General features: G+C 34.5%; 1 pseudogene; it reads left to right on the forward strand.

Annotated features, from left to right (window-relative positions):
• Positions 1-2,454: 2,454 nt before the first annotated feature.
• LOC133877669 (mitogen-activated protein kinase homolog NTF6-like) lies at positions 2,455-7,078 on the forward strand (annotated as a pseudogene).
• The last annotated feature ends 13,818 nt before the right edge of the window (positions 7,079-20,896 follow it).

Consider the following 20,896-nt stretch of genomic DNA (forward strand, 5'->3'; position numbering starts at 1 on the left):
GAGATTCTGAATATGCAAATGGATTAGCACGATTATATTCACATGTTCGCATGTTTGTCAGACTGAAAGTCCTCAAACCAATATCAAAATATAACAAATCAACTAAATATGAAAAGTAGAGAAAATCATAAGCCATTATTGGAAGGAAACAAAAGAATTAAAAAATAAAATTAAAAAGGACCCATAAAGCATAAACAAAACTCTGAAACTCTACCCAAAATACAATAAAAAAGCCAAAAATCTGAAACACCACCCAACATAGTCTAATGACAGAACTGAAGAAGAAAGAAAACTTACTGGCAAAGAGTTAGAGAGACTGAGAATCAACAATGGTAGAGCGTTGGAGCTTCTGGGCAGAGGGAGAGAGGTCGGCAGTGGCGGTGGATAGCGAGAAGGGAGAATTGGAGATGAGAAAAACTTAGAAAGTCGGGAGGTTGAGCCGTTGAGGGCTGAGGAGCTGAGTGAGGCACTGAGGTCTAAGGCGGCACATATTGTTTGAGTGAGGGATACAGGAGAATGAGATTTAGGTAGGCTTGGCAATTTTTGACATGACCCTTGAACCCAGCATGAACACGACACGAAAATACAGGGTTTGGGTTTAGGGTAATTAGGTTCCGGTCATAATCGGGTCAACCCGATTATGACACGATTATAACCCGTTTATTAAAAAAAAACCTGAAACAAAGTTAGTAACAAACCCTAGAGGCTGCATCTTTTCTTTTCAGTTTTCATTGTCTTTCATGCCTCCTCTCCTTCAGCCGTTTCAATGGTTTCAACTTTCACACCTCCTTCAAGAATTCAAGTTCTTCAACAAATCGACCTTCTTCACTATCTTCATACTTTCACTTCACCGTCTCCACGCCTCCTGTTAGAGGATAAATCAGAACTGCAGAAGGATCCTCAAATCAAGGCACAAAATCCTCCAAGATTGATGCTCTCTCTCTCACAGCAGCATCTCTCATTTATTTCTGCAGAATCTTCTCCTTGTTTTCCTCTCCAATATCTCCCTGATTTTCTCCATGTTTTCTTCCATGTTTTATGGGATATGATTGGATGCGATGCGATGGGCTTCACACTCGTCTTATTGGCTTCAGTTCACGACCATGGCTTGCTTGGATGCGATGGGCTTCACACTCGTTTTCTTCAGACGAAGAGTCGATTCTTCACAGCAGATTACCTAGGTCGTGTTCATGTAACTTGGTTGACAATAGGGTCGTGTTCGGGTTTAGGAATTCAACCTGATTCTTAATCGGGTCGGGTTCGTGTTGTACCCAGATTGCGTAATTAGGTCGGTCGGGTTGACACAAACCCGAATTGCCAAGCCTATATTTAGGTTTAGGTTTTTTTTGTTTCATCTTTTATCTTATGCGTTGCTTTAGGTTTAGTTAAGTTATAAATAAAACGACGCCGTTTTATATATAAAAAAATTATACACACACACACACACACACACACACACATATAAAGGCAATTAGCGGTTAGGCCTTTGTAAAAACCGCTAACCACCTTTATAAAGTGGTTAATGGTTTTTAATGCAACGGTTTTGCGATTATATGGTTAGCGGTTATTGTGAGCAGTTATTTCACCCTTACCTCACTAAATGTAGGCCACTAAAAACTAGTTGTTTTGTAGTGTTAAACTACTATCCAATTGTTAATGTGCCATCCAAATTACTAATTGAATTAATGTCCCTTCATAAATTACCAAACAATGTCAATACCCTTCACAAAATTATTAAAAAATTATATAAAAACAAAACAAAAAAAAAAAACAAAAATTTATTTGTTTCTTTTTAAAATTAGAAATAAAAAATATGAAAAACAGAAAAAATAAAAACCAAGGTTTTCCATTTTTTTTTGTTTTATTTTTTCTTTTGTTTTATATAATTTTTAGTTTGGTCCACCCCTTAGATTTTCATTTTCCCGTTTTTTATAAAATTTTTGTTTTTTTTTTTAATTTTTTTTTTTAATCTTTCAAAAAAAGAAATCGTTTTTAATTTTTTTTTTAGTTTTATTTTTTTTTTCTCGAATTTATAAGGATATATTTGTCTTATTGAATTTGTTTTTAAGGTTATTTTTGTTTTTTTGTTGGCTTTAGGGGGGACATTGACATAATTAATAGTTTGATACCAGATTGACAATGAAATGATAGTTCAAGGGGTATATGTAATTTTCCCTTCTTTTTTTTTTTCTTTTTTTTCTTTTTTTTTTTTCCATTTGATTTATTGGCTTTACAATCAAAGGCAACCCTTTTTCTTTTTTTCTTTTCTGTTTAGATGAGGTTAAACCCAAATCTCTTACAATTATGATAAACTTTACCAAGTTTACTAGCCGAATAATGAAATTAAGAATATAAGAAAGACATTAACCCATGAAATATAAAATATTATTCGTATAGCTTCGATGATAAATAATTTCAGCAATAAATAGGGATACAAAAAAGCCCAATAACTATATAGCTTCGATGACAAATAAGAGAGAGAAGACGGAAGAAGTCTGAGAGAAAGCTTTGATTTTTTCTTCAGAGGGGAGAGAGCGAAGAGCGAGAGAGATGGAGATTGAAGCAGTGGAGAGTAAAGCGAGAGGAGTTCCCACGCACGGAGGGCGATACGTGCAGTACAACGTCCTGGGAAACCTCTTCGAGGTCTCCGCCAAGTACGTCCCTCCTATACACCCCGTCGGTCGCGGCGCATACGGCATCGTTTGGTATATTTTCTGCTTTCCTTTCCTTTCCTTTCAGCCTTTACCTTTGGTATTCGAATCTCAGCTTTCGCTTGCTCTTTTCACCTATATCTTTGCTGCTTGCAATGAATATCTGTTTTGATTCTGTTTAATTTTTAATTTTTATTTTCTTTTTCTTTTTGGGTTTCTTTGACCTGATTTGTCTTTTATTGAAAAGCTAAACAAAAACAAAAACGAATCGCTTAGGTCCTGTTTGTTTGGACAATCCGATAAAAGATGAGTTTTAGTCAACAGAGAGAAGTAGTTAGGTCAACTGTGGGTTAAATTTACAAAATTTGAGATCTTGGTACTGATTTTATTGATATTTGTTGTGGGAAAAGGCCAACTGTTATAGTTTTGATCGTATATAATCGGATAATACTAAATGAAATTATAAAGTTGAATATTGGGTTCTTATTGCAGCTGTGCGACAAATGCTGAGACCAAAGAAGAGGTTGCAATCAAGAAAATCGGAAATGCATTCGACAACAGGATTGATGCTAAAAGGACACTTCGAGAGATCAAACTCCTTTGCCACATGGACCATGAAAATGTAAATTTCAGTTGTTTAGGGTCTCATATCCTCTGTTGTTAGTACTTCTTGCAAATTTTACAGTACTATTGGAAAGATTAATCCAATCATGGCATGTTACAACAACCTTAATTTATTGAATCTCTTTTGTTATTTGTATTTCACGTGGATTTAATTTTGTGCACATTGTAATGCTGCGAGTAAGAACTCATATGCTGCATTGTTATTGTGCAGATTGTCAAAATTAAGGACATCATAAGGCCACCAGAAAGGGAAAATTTTAATGATGTGTATATCGTATATGAGCTCGTGGATACTGACCTAAATCAGATAATACGCTCTAACCAGGCTTTGACAGATGATCACTGTCAGGTAATTAGTGATTCTTCTAAATAACCAAGATGCAGTGGACCTATACTTTTAGTCAGTCAAAAAACCCAACTGATTTCGGGTTACAAATGATTGATTTTACATATCTCATCATGGTGAAGGGCTGTTTTTAATGCCTTATGAGTGTTAATGTGTAGAAACATCTTTTTGAAGAGTGGTTTCGTGTATTAAGCTTGCTGGCTCTACATTTTTGGTAAACACATGCAAAAAGAATGAGTATTTGCTTTGTATTGAGTTTTTTTTTTTTAGGGTTTTTTGTTTTTTATCATCCATTTTTTGATATCTCTTGCTATTCTGAATTGATGTCGCTGCCAACCAGTAACAATTCATACAATATGGTCTTCTCTGAATAAAAGAAGATGAATAGCCGTGGACCTTTTTAATATTTTCAAGATTGTGCCCGAGAAACAATGAAACTAGTATCCAGATTGTTGCATTAACCCTTCACAAAATTAATTTTCACTTGCCTAGGGGTGATCCGGAAAACACTGGTGTGAAAAAGAGGATGATGAATGAGTGATTTTTGCATCTATTTAACTCTCTCTCCCTCACCCACCAAACATCACACTTGAAGTGGGAAGGGGTTCGGGGCTGGGGAGGAGCTGCCCCAGAGATCAAAAGATTAGGTTAAATATTCTTTTAGTTAATTTGTAACCTCTGGTCAATGTATTTCATCTTTAACCCCATTTATACTATATGCAATTGTCCTTTGCTTCATAGTTTCCACATTTCTCAGAATCAAATGCAGTTCACTCTAAAAACATATTTAAGATGTTCTACAATTTGTCCAGCTAATTTGTGACGTAAGTGACTTGATGTTTCATGAGGTCACGTGGACCACTCAAGTTTTTTTCTTCTTCAAAGAGATGTGTTTTGTGTTATTTTCTTGCACATTTTTTTTATGCAAATCTACCATTAAATCTGTGAAACCCATATGTAGTCTCACAAATTCAATGGTGGATTTACACATCTCTTGTACAGAGATGGACAAGAGTTGGGCAACAGAACAAAACCAAACATTTCTCTTTAGCTAACATGAAATTCTACTCCAAGTTGAATTCTTTCTCCCAGTTGAGTTGGACTTTTGATAACCGACTTGTGATTCCTATAAAGTTCATATTCGCACAACGTGAAACTTAGAGAGAACGAAGGGAGAAATGCACAACTTCAATGTTTTCACTTTTGTAGTGCTGCATGACATAGGGAATTTCGAGAAAGATTCTCTTCTTGTCAAAATTCTCTTTTGTGTGAGAGTGAGATTTGGGTGTATTGGCCCTATTGAGTGATTTTCTCTACTACTTTTTATACTCTATCTTTTGATAGTGAATTTCCTTTGGGTCGTCTCCGTCGCTTGTTAAGTCAAACCACATTAAATCTTGGGATGTCCTGTGTGATTGGGTTATTTTATTCTGTCTTGTTTTCTGCTTCTTTGGGATCCTAAAAATTATTTTGTCACGACATACTTTGTTCCAGAAATCAAAAAAAAAAAAAGTGATAAAAGGTGGCTGGTTGGTAATCTTCTTTATTGAAATATAAATTTAAATAGTTTCTTTAAATGCTTTGGCAGTATTTTCTATATCAATTACTAAGGAAGGGGATTGAAGTACATACACTCTGCGAGTGTTTTGCACCGAGATTTGAAGCCAAGCAACCTGCTTCTCAATGCAAACTGTGACCTCAAGATTTGTGACTTTGGGCTTGCAAGAACTACCTCGGAGACGGATTTCATGACAGAATATGTTGTAACTCGATGGTATCGAGCCCCTGAATTGCTACTGAACTGTTCAGAATACACTGCAGCCATTGATATTTGGTCAGTTGGTTGCATTTTCCTGGAGATTATCAGAAGGGAGCCACTATTTCCTGGTAAAGACTATGTTCAGCAGTTGATGCTTATAACTGAGGTACTTGTGCTTTAACTCTTTCCTGTCCAGAAAAGTCGCATATATTCTTTAGGTAACCTATCAATCTTATGGTCTTATCTTATGCTTTTTTTTGTTTCTTTTTTTTAAAAATAAAAAATAAAAAATTCCCAAAATAGCTATTAGGTTCACCAGATGATTCAGATCTTGGATTTTTATGAAGTGATAATGCTCGAATGTATGTCAAGCAGCTCCCTCGTTTCCCAAAGCAACCCTTTGCAGAGTAGTTCCCAAAGGTGTCCCCATTGGCAATCGATCTTTTTAATACGTAAATACCCAAATTTAATACGTTTGCTAGTCCATCGTTTTTTTCTTTCTCCGCTCAAATACCATCTCAAAGTCAAAGCTGCCGAGAATCCACAGATGTACCATACAAATCCCCTGCAACGAAATTTTATTTTTCTCTTACAAGGATAAACTTTGGCTAATTGATTAATCCAACAATTGAAAAAGAAAAAGAAAAAATGAACACGCAACAAAATTATAATTCACAACATAGTCATGGGTTTACCTTACACTGGAAAAAGAAAGAAAAACAAAAAACTGATCATCATCAGAAAACTGTTGGATAATTTTAACTATTACCAATTCTCATTCATTAGATACCTGATAACACATTCCATTTCCTCCAATAATCACAATTTCCAAGAATTATATTGTAGAGTATTAGAGAAACAAATAAACATAAACTAGAATGAGCTTGAGGTAACAAATAATAATATCAATTTATATACATATTTGTGCTATAACTAAATAGCTTGATAGCCCTATTCACAATATTCTCTCATCTTCAACATTTAAATCCCATCTTCCCCCACTTTTATTTTATTTTTTTACATCGGTTTGAAGGGAGAAAAGAACTGAAACTGAAAAAGAAAAAGAAAAAGAAAAAGAAAAGAGAATTAAAAATATACAAACAGTATTATAAGATCAGGTTGCAATAGACCCTGGAATCACAGCTTCAGAAACTAGGTCTTTTTCAGGCTGCAATCTGATTGGTCGTGAACAGGACGAGGCATCTGCGTTGCACCCAGTTGGGATTGTGGAATTTGAGCTGAGAAAGCCTCCAGTTTCAGTGTTCTTCCTTCCGAACCCAGCCACCATGGACCCGATTTCAACCGCAACGATTTTGAAAATCTTGCGTTTGATCTGGTTTCTCCGAGGAGGAAAGGTGTGCGTGTGTGCTTTCGTAGATTTCTGTTCCGGGATCGTCATTTCCGTGAAGCGGGTACCCAGAGTTTTGAAGCTAGAGAGAGAGAGAGACAGGATGTGAAGAAACAGAGGAAAGAGGAAAGAGCAAAGAGAAACAGAGGCAAAACAGAGTACGAAGGTGATGAATCTCACACTGGTTCTTTTTTCGTGTTTTTGGAAAGTAAAGAGATGAGTATTTAAGAGCAGATTTTCGGGAAGGGGATATTCTGTCCGGGTCCCTCCACCCGTGGCTTGCAAGGCAAGGCTTTCACTGTGAAACTTACTATTACTATTTATATATAAGCCCACTATCTTTATATAAATTAAGAATTAACTGACGTGGGATATTCTCTATCTCTCTCTCGTGTGAACGTGTCGTCGAAAGTGCCAAAATAAAATAGGTCACGTGGGATATAAATTATCTAAAATGACGGTTTTTACATTAGACAATATTAAAATTATTATTTTTAAGTATATGATGTATCTTCAATCACATGTTAATAGTTGTACGTATAGCTAACAAATGTCATCTTATTGTCAAGAGTAAGTTATACTAATTCAACTTATATCAAATGAACAAGCAAATTATACTAATACATAATAATTCTTCGTTTGTTTGAGCGTAAAATATTTTTTGAAAAATATGTACGGTACTTTCTGGTATTTGGTGCAACAAAAAATGATGGTCAACGTAAATCATTTTTTAGTTTAACCGTACAAACCTCTTTAATTTTGAAAAACAATTTACGATTTTTAGGAATTTAAATTCTTCATTTTTACATGTATATTTGTGAGAATTTATTACTGTCAGGCATTGGAGTTTGTTGGTAACTCGAATCTACCACCGAAGGTCTTCGAATTTTGGTATCCGATTGTCAGAATTCAGCAACCGTTTGTCAAAATCTAAAAATTTATGTCGGATTTCGGCGAAATTTGTTGAAATCTAGCCGTTACCGTCGGATTCCAACCTTCATCACCGGAATCCGAGGAAAGTGGTTTTTTGCCATTAGTAATTCTTTCGTAAGAGCCAATTACCAAAAAATATTTTTGAAAAAAAATAATTTCAATAAAAATATTTTACGACAAAAAGTATTTTACCTCGAAACATATACAATGAACATACTATTTTTAATAGGAAAAATGTCAGTCGTAACGGGATAAGTTGGCAAGACCGATATCTTGTTGATAACCAATATTTTAACATTTTATTAATCTAATAAATAAATATATTCCCGGTATATATATATATATATATATATATATGTTTTTCTTTTTTGGTCTTTTTCTGCTATTTCTGATGTTTTCGAAATATCATCCAATAGATATTAATTTATAATTATGATATGTCACAATTATATTATCAGTGATATTGTTAAAATTGATATTAATGTTATTGCTAGGTGAACATCAAAAGAAAGGGCTTTTTGAATTGATCATGAAAATTGGAGCTTCAACAAAGATATCTAATTAAAACTGAAGAATCACTCCAACTTACAAAATCTATTGGCTTTCATTTGTAATTTTTTTTTTAATCTATCTTTTGTTTATTTTCTCAAAATAAAAACATTAACAAACAACTAAAATACAAAATACTCTTAAAAACATAAAATTAATTTTCACATTTATATCACATCAAAACATTTTTTCAAACAAAAAACAAAACATCCCCTCGGCCCTCAAAACAAATTAATGTTAGAATGATCTTTACTATAAAGAAAAATATTCATATCGAATTCAAAAAAATTGGATATATATATATATATATAGGGAATATGTAACAACAATACATGATTTGTTATTAGTTATAAATTAATTATTGTATGGTGTAAATAACAATTTCGAGAAATGATCCCTACACTCATTTCTCACAACAGCCTCACAACAAGCTGACGTGGTTGGTAATATTTTATTATTTTTTTGTTTTGTTTTCATTTCTTTTTGTAAAAAGATAATAAAATATTACCAGCCACGTCAGCTTGTTGTGGGGCTGTTGTGAGAAATGAATGTATGGATCATTTCTCAACAATTTATAACGGCCAATATTATTAGAACATGAAAGAGAATTTGGTACGTGATGGGAAAGAAACGGTAAATTAAAATACAATATATACCTATTTTTACCTGCCAATATTATTCAATTTCAGCCAAAAGAAGCATTATTATTATTATTATTTTTTTTTGGGTAAAAATCAAAAGAATATTAATTAAGCACGTGTAGGAATTTGTGATTTGTCGAGAAATTTACTTCAATCTAATTGCTCTTGACTTGCCAGCTCGCCGATTATTTTCCACGTGCAGGCTTACGTGTTACAACTTACAAGTTGAAAATCCTTCTTCTAGACTCACGTACTTAATTTGCTTCCTTCCTTGTTAACCAAATATAATTAATACATTATTATTACATGTTACAACTTTTACAATCGTTCTTCTAGACTCACGTATGACGTATTTGTTTCTTAATTTGCTTCCTTCCTTGTTAAGCAAATATAACTGATATATTATCTTTTAAAAAAAAAAAAAAATACCCGTGTTTACTTTTTTTAAAAAAAATTATAAAATTTTCAAAATTTGAACATAAATATTTTTGTAAATTTCGTTAAATTTTGACTAACACTTAAATCTTATAAATTTTTTTTCCTTTTGTTTTTCTTAAACAAAATGAGAGGCATTTTTTAGAATTTTGATAAGATTTAACGAAAAATTTTAAAAGAGCGTTGAAATAGAAATATATATAGAAAGATGGATATTCTAAATTAACATTTTTTATAATTTTTATATTTTTTTTTCCAAAGTAATAAAAGATCAAGGACTAAAAATAAAGTTCTCCCTTAAAATAACTCATGCTTCTAAAAATTGCCCTTTACTTTTTAAGATTGCTATTTTTTTTCTTCTTATAATCTAATTTGTCTAGTTACTAATTATTAATTTGAGATTATTTTGGATGGGATTTCAGTTTTTTTTTTTCTAAAAATAATAATAAGTTTTAATGAGATTTGGGTGGTATTTGTAGCGTGTATGGGAGTGCAAATTTCAAGGATTTGGTGTTATTTTTCAAAACATAAAGATGTTTTCTCACATATTTAGTGAGGGTATAATTTGAATAATGCTATTTAATAAATTATCATATTATTGTTGTACAATTATGAAAATAGTATAATAGTTTATTAAATGGATTTTTTTTCATATAATACTCCGTTTGTTTCAACATAAAATGTTTTCCGTCGTAAAATATTTTCAACGAAATCATTTTTTTCTCTTATATTACTATTGTACAATTATGACAATGGTATAATAGTTTATTAAATAGTATTTTTCATATAATGCTTCGTTTATTTCGACGTAAAATGTTTTTCATCGTAAAATATTTTCAATGAAATCATTTTTCAGAAAATAAAAAATAAAAAATAAAAAAAATAAAAAAAATAGGTGTTTGGTTCGTACTTAAAAATTACCAACGACGAAAAAATCACCGGTGACGAGATTCAGTCATTGGCCAGCAGGATTCTATCAAACTGGCCAGAATTTGGCACAATACAACCGGATTCCGGCCGTACTAGCCAAATTGCGGCCAGTTTCGCTGGATTCCGACTAAAGGTAGGAATCTGGCCAATGGAATCAGGCTACAGTGTCAGACGTCGCCGGATCACTTGTTTATATTAATAAATAAACTATTTGTAGTAGCATTGATCACTTGTTTGTCGAAATCCGGTGGCAGTCGCCGATGCCGGCATTCGGTGATCGGATACCAAAATTTAGGGACCTTCGGCAGTGGATTTGGGCTACCAACAAACTCTAATGCCCAATAGTAGTGGATTCCCACAAACGTGCCTACAAGAATGAAAAGTTTAAATTCAGAAAACGATTTATAGTTTTTAAAATCATAAATAGTTTTTCAAAAATTAAAGAGGCTTTTGCGGTTAAACTAAAAATGATTTCCGTTGATCATTATTTTCGGTTGCACCAAACACCAAAAAATACAAAAAAAATATTTTACACCCAAACAAATGGAGCATAATTTATACTTTAATTTCAAAACGTGCAAAATGTCACTCGAAGAAATCTAAATTAAAATTATTCAATGATCCAGAGTCGTGAAAAAAGGGAGGGATTACTTTCCTAGTCCAACTCTAGGATAAGGATTAAGGTTGTCTACTTCTGAAATGAGAGAGAGAGAGAGAGAGTTGACAAACACCATCTCAAACCCAAATGTGCCAAGAACCCATAGATGTACCATACAAATTAAGAATGACAATTTTTGACACGACCTTTGAACCCGGCACGAACACAACACAAAGTTATAAGATTTTATAAGATTTGATTTTAAGCTTAACGGGTTTAGATCATAAACGGGTTGATCAGTTTATGACACATTTATAAACATGTTAAACGACACGTCAACTCGCAGATTAATTAACCCGTCAACCCGTTACAAAAAGAAAGAAAGAAAAAAAAAATAGTCGAGAAAGTCTGAAAGATTAGAAACCTAGGCTGTGTAGAGAAATACGGTGTCCAAATATTAGGAACAACCGATTCTCAAGTAGTGCAACAAAGTTACACTAGCCCAAGGACTCACAACCAAAAGTAGAAGAAAGATCAAAACTAAATGAGAAAATGTACTTCTTATTTATGAAATAATACAACAATAGAAAAAACTTTGGTTAGACAACACTTGCACAAGATAGAAGAAGGTTTTGGTGAGATATGATGGAATGAGAGACTTGGAAGCATGCCTAGGGTATATATAAGGGCTAGGAAGGGTTCTAGAGTATTCTCACACTTAACTAAGAAGATAAGTATGACTTTTCATGTGACCAATGAAGAACAACGAATTTGTACATGAAATGATAATAGCGTTCATAGGGAAGGTATAAGGTTGTATTGAAATATGAAGTGGGTTGAATAAAGGTACTGATGATTAGATGACCAAGGTAAAAGATGGTAGGGTGGAACCGTGGACAGGCTAGAAGGAGAGAATGACATGTGTCATCCATCATGTGCAAGTGAATCCCCCACATTTAAAATTACATAAGTTCCTCACTACATCACTCAAAGCAAGAAAATTAATAACTGTGGATTCTCGAAAATACACTTTAAAATTTAACACTCCCCCTTAAAGTGATTTTCTAGAAATGAAATCAAGCTTCTCTTTTAGGAATTCAAACGGACCTTTGGAAAGCGACTTGGTGACGATGTCAGCAATATTGTCCTTACTTCTCACCTCCAAAACTTCAATTAAACCCATTAGCACATTTTCACAAATAAAATTATGCTCAATCTCAATATGCTTTGTCCTTGCATGACAAATCGGATTTGTTGCGAGCTTTAAAGCACTTTGATTGTCACCGTAGATAATTGTTGATTTGTCAATTGGTGAATAAATATTCACGATCAGTCGACGTAGCCAAACGCATTCTTGTGAAGCAAGAGAAACCGCTTTGTACTTTGCTTCAGTAGTTGAAAGAGATACTGAATCTTATTTCTTGGTATACCAAAAAATATAAAATGAACCATATGAGAAGTTATACTTAATTAATATGTTAAATACTGATGTGGTAATTGATGCTGGGATGCTAAATATGAGATGATGTGATATTCACGTGATATGATCTTACATGAGATGATGTGATTGTATGCCCATGTGGCAATGTGATCATTAATTTATTTAGAAAAATTATATATATTCTTAAGTTAACACTCAATTTGCAATGTCGCACCAACTAAATATTGTATCGATGTTTCATACAAACTATTAAAAATTTGCAATGTACTAATTTTTTATCTTGTGAAAAGACAAAAATGTCTTTAAAAAAACTTTCAATAAGACAAAAAATACCCCTAAAAATTCAAAAAAAAAAAAAAAAAAAAAAAAAAAAAGGTTCTTGTAACCCACCATGGCCGTGGGTCACTCACCACTTTCTTTCTTTTTTTTTGAATTTTTTATTAAATGCATTTTTATTTTATTTTATTTGGAGGATATTACAAATTTTAATTAAGAAATGGAAACCACGTGTAGGAATTTGTGATTTGTCGAGAAATTTACTTCGATCTAACTGCTCTTGACTTGCCAGCTCGCCGATTATTTTTGACGTGCAGGCTTCCATGTTACAACTTACAAGTTGAAAATCGTTCTTCTAGACTCACGTATTTGTTTCTTAATTTGCTTCCTTCCTTGTTAAGCAAATATATATATATATATATATATATATATATATAAGTTTTTTTTTTTTTTTTGAAGGGTTAAGAAAATATTATTATTATTATAACTATGTAGGCTAATTAACCCAAAAGGATGTAGGGCGCGCAGCCGCAAGCCCAACTGGCCAACTCGGATAGTTGGATGCATTGTTCACGTTAACTTTAGTCTTTAAGTGTGCGTTTCATCTTATGATTTCATTGGTCAAATGCATATTTTTAATAAAATTGTTTAAAAAATGTCTTAATTATGAGTGATTTGAAAATAGCATGCAAGATGGGGATTTGAATCCTCTTCGGTTGATTTGAGCCGGTCCTTTATAAGTGGAGGTAAAATTGTCTTTTCATTTTTTGTTTGACAATTTTGCCTTTCACTTATAAAGGATCGGTTCATCTCCAGTTGAAATCAATTGGAAAAAAATCCGTTTTCCGTAAGATTGTGCTTTTGGGTTGATGTTGCAGTACCCATCAAACTTAGGATCAACCCTTATTTTTGCTTAAAAAAAAAAAAAAAAATCATCATGAGGCTAATGAATACTATCACATTAGCCTAGTGAAATAAAAATGTAATATTTAACTTTACTCTTTTACCAAATGTTTAACTGCATTTTCGAAAATCGTGTTTTCACTAACTACATTTTCTATTTTATCAAGCATCAAGTTTTGAAACTGTTAAACCATACAAACACTAAAACATTAGATTTGTACGGTCCAATTTGGGTCCCATAAATCCAAAGGCAGATTTAAAAATGATGTGTACAAGAGATGTATAAGAAATATAAAAATATCATTTCTTAAACATATAATGTTTGCTTTGATTAAACAAGCAACAAACCTTTTTTTTTTTTGAAAAAAAATACACATACTTCCTTACACTACAAAAAACTTCAATATTAGTGGCATGTCTACGGTAATTACTTTTACGACACACCACTAATTAGTGAAGTGGCAAGTTATAGCAAGCCACTATTTTATTTTAGTGGCGTTTATGTTTTACCACCTCACTAATTAGTGGTGTGTCTTTAAGACAGGCCACTATTTAGTGAGGTGTCTGACTTCCAGGCCACTAATTGACTAAATTGAGTGGCGTGTTAGTGGCGGGTCATGTATAACACGCCACTAATTTAGTGCCTCTAAATTGTAAAAAATTCACAAAAACCAGCGCACAGCAATTAATTTTCGGTCCATGTCTATTCATTGAAAAATCAATGGCGTGTTATATATAACATGCCACTAGTTAGTAGCGTGTCTATACTACATGCCACTATTTAGTGGCGTGCCTTTGTCCACACGCCACTAATTGTTTCTAAAACAACACGCGTAGTTCTAAACATTTAGTGGCGTGTTGCTACAAAAAGACCACTAAATAGTGGCGTGTCTGTATAGACACGCCATTAATGCAGATTAGAAATATATGCAGACTTAACTTGCCAATCATGCTTGTTATCTCAAGTCTCTAGCTCTCTCTCTACATCGATCTCTCTCTCTCTCTCACCGTCGGCCACCTTCCTCTGTACTCTAGCCACCGAAGTTGAACACCAAACGCGACCCTCTAGCCACCAACATTTCCTCCGCCCTCTCGCTCTCTCCCGCCCCAGCAACGGCCTTTTGGCCACTGCTTCCCGGTAAACGGCAACCCACAAGGGTTGCCGTGGTCGTCAAAGTGGTGGCCTCTCTTGGCCGCCGCATAAAGGGCGGCATATGGGTGGCGGCGACTGGGCATGAGGAAAGGGAAGGGTGGCGGCTAGGGTTAGGAGTTTTTCAGGTTGAAGTTATGATGAACCGGGTAGGGTTTTGACCCATTAAGGAATTCGAGTCGGGTTGGGATCAGGTAGGATTTTAAACCCATTTGCCCAACCGGTTGCTAAGTGGGCTGACCCATCCAGAAACACATTGGCCCCTATTCAAAAAAAAAAGAAGGGAGCATTTGAGTGGGCTGACCCATTTGAGCGAGCCCAATGCAGCAACCCATCAGGTCTTTTAAAAGGACACTTAAGTCTTGTGGGGTTTAGAGCTTGGGTTCACCAAATGTAAAGGGCCTAAGGCCACATACTAAACCATTGGGCTATATGTTTATTGTGTCTTCATAATGCAATTTGATTTATCTTGAGATTTAAATTGTTGTGTATAAGAATTAATTGTTTTAATTAATACATAGATGCATATTTGTTTTTTATATTATTCAAATACAAATAGTTTGATGCCTAGACCGAAGGAATAATTAGCAATACCTAATATGTTAATGTGGGTTTGTGGCGCTATCTAAGAATGCAATGTTGGGAAAAGTTCTGGCAAGGAAAGTCTTGGGATTTAAGTGTGTCCGGGTGACCCCCCTCATTTTCGTGGGAGCTCATTTGCTTGCACCTTGGAGAATGCTATTTTCCTCATTTACATGTTGGTTTGTCTTATTCCTAGGGCCATTTGTGGGCATCTATAAAGTTGTTAGATGTTTATGAAGTCACAATTATTATGATAATTTTTGGGAAGCCACAGCATCCCAATTTTTGAATGATAATTGCATCAAGCTCATACATATGAACTTCATATAGAAAAATTATCATCGTGTTGTAATTAATTCATAAATTTAATTACTTATCCCCACATGGAGGTTTTTTATTTTTATGACTTAATTAGAATAAGATAATAAATTTAGTATTAAAAGTAAAATTTCTCTTAGGCCCACAGGTACAGAGAATTTTATTTACTAATATTTAAATTTGCTTTTAGTCTTATTAATAAAGAGTAAATTTCATATGTGATGCAACCTTTGTCCACAGGTAGGTTGAAATTTACTATTTAAATTGACATTAGCTGATTTAAAATAAAGCCACTTCATAGCACTTAAGTAGTTTTGTTTTTCCTTGGTTATTGCAGCTATACCTACTGGATTATTTGATGGTACTTTTCACGTTCTGAATCTTAATGGTAATAATTTTACTGAATGGAAAGAGAACTTGCTCTTTACATTAGGGTGTTTGGAATTAGACCTGGCACTCCGGACGGATAAACCACCCGCTTTAACGACTACTAGCACTACACTAGAGATGGCTAAACATGAAATTTGGGAGCGATCTAATCGCCTCAGCTTAATGTTTATGCAATCTCACATTGCCAAAGGCATTAGGGGTTCCATCCTGGAATGTTCTAAGGCTAAGGATTTTCTGAACGCCGTTGAAGCACAATTTGTGAGTTCAACTAAAGCCATGGCCAGCACTCTAATGAAGAGGCTATCAAGTCAAGCCTTCGATAGTTCCAAAAATGTGCATGAGCACATCATGGAAATGAGGGATATAGCAGCTCAATTAAAGTCCCTAGAGGTTGACATTTTCGAATCCTTCTTGGTCCATTTGATTCTCAACTCTCTTCCTCCTCAGTATGGTCCCTTTAAGATTTCATACAACACACATAAGGATAACTGGTCGATTAATGAACTCTTGACCAAGTGTGTTCAAGAGGAAAAGAGGTTGAAACACGACAAACCAGAAAGTACTCACTTGGTTGCTCGTGCTAAAGCAAAGACTAAGAAAGGCAAGGTTGCCCACCACTCCAAGAGAGGAAACAAGGTGTCATTCAAAGGCAATAAGGATGCTTGTTTCTTTTGCAAGAATGAGGGGCACATGAAGAAAGAATGCCAGAAATATATTAAATGGCTGGAAAAGAAAGGTAATCTCATCTCTTTTGTATGTCATGAATCTTTTTTTGTTGAGGCTCCTTGCAATACATGGTGGATTGATTCTGGTTCTACAATCCACATTGTGAATACATTGCAGGGATTTCTCAAAACAAGGAAGCCGATAAGAAGTGAGGAAGTGAGCAACATGTTTACTCGGGAAATAAATTGTTCTCACCAGTCGTAGCAGTTGGGACTTACAAACTTATTTTGAAAACTGGATATGTACTAGACCTTGAGAATGTTTTTTATATTCCATCATTTTCTAGAAACTTGATTTCTGTTTCAAAACTTGATGTATTTGGATATGGTTTTTGGTTTATTAACTCAACTTTCAGTATTTTTAGAGATAATAATTTTGTTGGTGGTGGAATAAAAATTGATGGTTTATTCAAACTTTCTTTAGATCCCAACTTTGAGAACAGTTATTTATCGTTGCATGCTGATATTGGCATAAAGAGAAGCCTTGTAGATGAGAACTCTGTTTGGCTATGGCACAGGAGATTGAGACATATCTCCATAGAGAGAATAAAAGATTAGTAAGTGATGGAGTTTTACAAACTCTTGACTTTACTAATTTTGGTACTTGTGTGGATTGCATAAAGGGAAAGCAAACCAACAATACCACTAAAGGTGCCAGAATGAATTCTGAGATTCTTGAAATCATACACACAGATATCTGTGGTCCTTTTGTACTCCCTGCCTCAATGGTCAAAGATATTTCATATCTTTTATTGATGACCATACACGATATATGTATCTCTACTTTCTAACTGACAAGGCTGAAGCGCTAAATGCCTTCAAAACCTATAAGGTGGAAGTGGAGAAACAAAAGGGAAAGAAAATCAAGATCGTGAGATCTGATAGAGGCGGAGAGTACTACGGTAGGTACACAGAAAATGGACAAATGACTAGTCCATTTGCGAAATTCCTTCAAGAATAAGGTATTGTTGCTCAATACACAATGCCTAGCACACCACAACAAAATGGTGTAGTAGAAAGAAGGAATCGCACACTTGGACATGGTTAAGAGCATGCTTAGTAATTCTGAATTGCCTTTATTTCTGTGGAGTGAAGCCTTAAAAACTGATGTATATATATTAAACCGGGTTTCATCCAAGGCTGTCCCCAAGACACCTTTTGAATTATGGAAAGGATGGAAACCAAGTTTAAATCACATACACATATGGGGTTGTTCTGCCGAAGTGAGGATTTACAATCCAAACATGAAGAAACTTGACCCAAGGACAACCAACAATCATTTTATTGGCTATGCGGTAAACTCAAAGGGATTCAGGTTTTACTATCCTTCTCATAGTACTAGGATTGTTGAGTCTATGAATGCAAGATTTTTAGAGGATGTTGAACCTAGTGGGAGTGCTTATCCACAAAGAATAGAATTAGTGGAAGCACGAGAGTTGGCCAAATCTCCTCCTCACAGAAGAAGAATGATTGTATTCAGGGAAAATCAGATTAATTATCTTGAGCCACAATCAGTTCTAGAACAACCGGCTCATGAAGAACAGGGAAATCAATTTGATCCTCCTGAGCCACAACCAGTTCTAGAACAACCAACTCATACAGAACAGGTTCAGAATGATTCTACTCTCCCATTGCAAAATGCAGAGGAAGTGGAATTAAGGAAGTCCTCTAGAATAAGGAGACCAGCAATCTCTACAGATTATGTTGTACACCTCCAAGAGTCTGACTTTGATGTTGGACCTAAGGATGATCCAAGTGTGTTTTCACAAGCCATGAGTGGGGATAACTCCACATTGTGGTATGATGCCATGAAGGAAGAAATGGAATCCATGGCTAAAAACCAAGTCTGGGATCTCGTTGACGTACCAAAGGGAGATTTAGCCATAGGCTGCAAATGGGTTTACAAAACCAAAAGGGATGCTTCTGGTAATGTTAAACGATATAAGGCTAGACTTGTGGCCAAGGGTTTCACTCAAAAGGAAGGCATTGATTATCATGAAACCTTCTCTCCAGTATCAAAGAAGGATTCGTTTAGGATAATCATGGCATTAGTAGCTCATTTTGACTTAGAGTTACACCAGATGGATGTGAAAACAGTCTTCCTGAATGGGGATCTTAAAGAAGAGGTTTATATGAAACAACCTGACGGCTTTGATGATGATAGCAAGAGAGCTTGCAAGTTAAAGAAATCTATATATGGATTAAAACAGGCCTCCCGTCAATGGTATATTAAGTTTCACAAGGTTATTACCTTATTTGGATTTATTGAGAACCTTGTTGATCAATGTATATACCTTAAAGTCAATGGGAGTAAAGTGATATTTCTAGTCCTATATGTAGATGATATTTTACTTGCAAGCAATGATTTAGGTTTGCTACATGAAACCAAGCAGTTACTCTCTCAAAGCTTTGAAATGAAAGATTTGGGTGAAGCCTCTTATGTCATTGGTATAGAGATTCACAGAAACAAACAGCAAAAAATATTGAGACTATCTCAGAAGGCCTACATTGAAAAAGTTTTAGAGAGATTCAGGATAAGTGACTGTAAGTCTAATGTGGCACCTATCACTAAAGGAGAAAGATTCTGTAAAGACCAGTGTCCCAAAAATGAATTGGAACAACAACAAATGAAAAGTATCACATATGCATTTGCAGTTGGGAGCCTGATGTATGCTCAAGTGTGACGACCCGTTTTTTTTTTTTTTTTTTTTTTTTGTACAAAACATTTATAAAACATTAACGAGTCATCACAGTGGCATGACTACATGTCGCTCAGCCAACATACGTACACGCTCCATACCATGTACTTGATATTCAGAGTATTATCTAGAAGCGGAATAATTGTAATATAACAACCATAACGGAAAGCACATCTAAAAATAACTAGTGGTCCATACAAAAGAGCCATATATCTGTCTAACAGTTTAAGGTTTACATTTACCCATTGATACAAAAGAATGGTTACACAAAAGAATATGTGACACCTACGTCACTAGCCATATACAAAATACCCCAAAAGAGTGAACTCCATAGTCCAACTCAGTACGACTGTCGCGGAATACTTCAATCGTAGTATCCCAAATACGCAGCTACAGGGTCTTCCTCAAAGTCAGGTGTACCTGCAGTCATAGGAACTACATCTATACGGTTGTGGGGGTTTGCCACATCCGTATAGGTGGAATTATGAGCCCACCATCTTAGCATAAATAAATACACTAAGACCTCAGAGGTATACTATTCACTGAATTTTCGCAAAGAACCAACTTTTCATTTTTAGTCATGCTTACACTATAACGGCTACCAATTTTATAAACTTTTGTTTGAAAATCCTCATAGCTGATATAGCATACACTGACAATTAGAAAGCGTTTAAACGTACTAGGTAGCTAATATTATATGTAGAAGATTCGATATAGAAAACAATGGCATTTAAATCATGCAACCATCCGATAGAAATATACATAAGTTCTTTTTCTATCGAGACTCTTATGCATACTAATACGTCTAGCAAAACTACAATATACTTATCATGAAAACATCACACAATTTAAACAATGTTATGCATGCTCATGATAGTCTTTTTGTTCATTGTGAGCCTCACACTCTCTTCCATTATTATGAGCCTTACGCTCTCTTTGTTATTATGAGCCTCACGCTCTCTTCTTTGTTATGAGCCTCACGCTCTCTTCGTTATTATGAGTCTCACGCTCTCTTCTTTATTATGAGCATCACGCTCTTTTCTTTATTATGAGCCTCACGCTTTCTTCATTATTATGTGTTCGTGCTTTATGCTTTACAACTCAAACTCTATACTTCTATTCTTTACAAATCATGCTATCTTCAAATACAATAAACCAATCAACATGAAGTTTTCATCATTTTTCTTTGCATAATTAGAATCCCAACTGCAGTATATATTCAAACACTTTAAATCAATTTAAAACCTTTCATTCATGCATCATTTCATAACATCATTGATATTTCAACATAATTGAAACTACTTAAAACATTCAAAGCATACATGTTAACATATCGTCGGTTCAGTAGAAAATCATCTATCATTTGCATTTCTATAAAATACGAAAAATATCTTTTCTCAGTGAGTAGAATACTCACCTTGACTGCTTGCACATCAACACTAACAAGTCCTAGGCTCACTCCTCCAAAGTGCCGCTGAACACAACATATTGCACCCATTTAGTTTCCATCCAATAATTACACTATCTCATGAATCGTTTAAGGACTATTTTACTCGACAGTTGCCTAAACTCATACTTAATAGTATTCCTAGGCTTAT

The sequence above is a fragment of the Alnus glutinosa genome, chromosome 9 (assembly GCF_958979055.1).
Source record: "Alnus glutinosa chromosome 9, dhAlnGlut1.1, whole genome shotgun sequence".
Lineage (NCBI taxonomy): Eukaryota > Viridiplantae > Streptophyta > Magnoliopsida > Fagales > Betulaceae > Alnus > Alnus glutinosa.